Source organism: Buceros rhinoceros, unplaced genomic scaffold, assembly GCF_000710305.1.
Source record: "Buceros rhinoceros silvestris isolate BGI_N320 unplaced genomic scaffold, ASM71030v1 scaffold4193, whole genome shotgun sequence".
In the NCBI taxonomy this organism is placed as follows: domain Eukaryota; kingdom Metazoa; phylum Chordata; class Aves; order Bucerotiformes; family Bucerotidae; genus Buceros; species Buceros rhinoceros.
Genome location: NW_010404182.1, coordinates 24,455 through 26,549, shown reverse-complemented (window position 1 = coordinate 26,549; position 2,095 = coordinate 24,455).

Sequence of the window (2,095 nt, the reverse complement as noted above, 5' to 3'; positions counted from 1 at the left end):
AAGCCTCTCCTTCCCAACTAGCTGTGACAGAAACGAAGCAAATCAAACAGGAAAAGAAAAAAAAGCATGGAAAAGAAACAAAAGCCATAAAACAAAAAGGTAGTTTTGCCAGATGTGCACTAGCACCCTCCAGCCCCTTCTCAAGCTCGGGGTCAAAAGTGGGTGCTCATATCCAAGGGCTCCTATCAGAAGAGACAGGGAAGGAAGGAGAAGCAGTGGGGCAGCCCTGCGTGTTCGGGAGTGTTTTGATTTTCTAGAGCTTAATGACGGTGACAATACGGTTGAGTGTTTATGGGTAAGAATCAGGGGTTAGGCCAACAAGGCAGATGCCATGGTGGGAGTCTGTTACAGACCACCCAACCAGGACAAAAAGGCGGACAAGATATTCTATAAGCAGCTGGGAGAAGCCCCACAATTACTACTCCTCATTCTTGTGGGGCACTCAAACTTACCAGGTGTCTGCTGGAAATACAACACGGTGGAGACAAAACAGTCAGGAGGCTCCTCGACTGTGTGGAAGAAACCTTCCTGACACAGCTGGTGAGGGAGCTGCCTAGCGAAGGCTGCCTGACGGACCTGTTGTTCACGAGCAGAGAGGGACTTGTGGGTCCCTCCAATGGCTGGAGGCCATTTTGGACATTGTGATCATGAAATGACAGAGTTTTCAGTTCTTGGGAAAGTAAGGACAGGGATCAGTAAAACTGCCACCTTGAACTTCCAGAGGGAAGACTTTGCCCTGTTTAGGAGACTGGTTGACAGAGTCCCTTGGGAGGCCATCCTGAAGGATAAAGGAGTCCAGGAACACTGGACATTCTTTTAAGAGGGAAACCTTTAAGGCATAGGAGCAGGGCATCCCGGCGTGCCAAGAGATGAGCCACTGACAGAGAAGACTAGCCTGGATGAACTGAGAGCTTTGGCTGGAACTAGGAGAAAAAGGAGAATACATGACTTTTTGAAGAAGGGACAGGACACTCTGAAGGACTACAAGGATGTCCTGAGGTTATGCAGGAAGAAAATTAGAAGAACCAAAGCACAACTAGAACTTAGTCTGCTTACTGCCATAAAAGAAAATTTAAAATGTTTCTGTAATTAGCAACAAAAGGAGAGCTAAGGAGAATCTCCATCCTTTACTGGATGCAGAGGGAAACATAGTGACCAAGGATGAGGAAGAAGCTGTGGTACTTAATGCCCCTTTTCTTCAGTCTTTAATAATAAAACTAATTGTTCTCGGGGTACCAGCCCCTTGAGCTGGAAGATGGGGACAGAGAGCAGAACAAAGCCCCCGTAATCCAAAACAAAATGGTTATCAACCTGCTACACCACTTAGACACACACAAGTCTATGGAGCTGGATGGGAGCCACCCAAGGGTACTGAGCTTGTGGAAGTGCTCACCAAGACATCTTCCATCATTCACCAGCAGCCCTGGCTAAATAGGGAGGTGCTGTGGTACTTAATGCCCCTTTTCTTCAGTCTTTAATAATAAAACTAATTGTTCTCGGGGTACCAGCCCCTTGAGCTGGAAGATGGGGACAGAGAGCAGAACAAAGCCCCCGTAATCCAAAACAAAATGGTTATCAACCTGCTACACCACTTAGACACACACAAGTCTATGGAGCTGGATGGGAGCCACCCAAGGGTACTGAGCTTGTGGAAGTGCTCACCAAGACATCTTCCATCATTCACCAGCAGCCCTGGCTAAATAGGGAGGTACCAGTTGACTGGAGGTTAGAAAATGCGATGCCCATCTAAAAGAGGGCCAGAAGGAGGATCCAGAGAGCTACAAGCCTAGCAGCCTCACCTCAATGCCTGGCAAGGTTATGGAGCAGAACTTCTTGAGTGCCCTCACGCAGCACATACAGGACAACCAGGTAATCAGGCACAGTCATCATAGGCTTATGAAAGGCAGGTCCTGCTTGGCTAGCCTGATCTCCTTATGTGACAAGGTGACCCACCTAATAGATGAGTGAAAGGGTGTGGACATATTAAGAACGACGGGATGAGAAGGAATGGCCTCAAGTTACACCAGGGGAGATTTAGGTTGGATATCAGGAAAAATTTCTTTACAGAGAGGGTTGTTCGGCACTGGAACAGGCT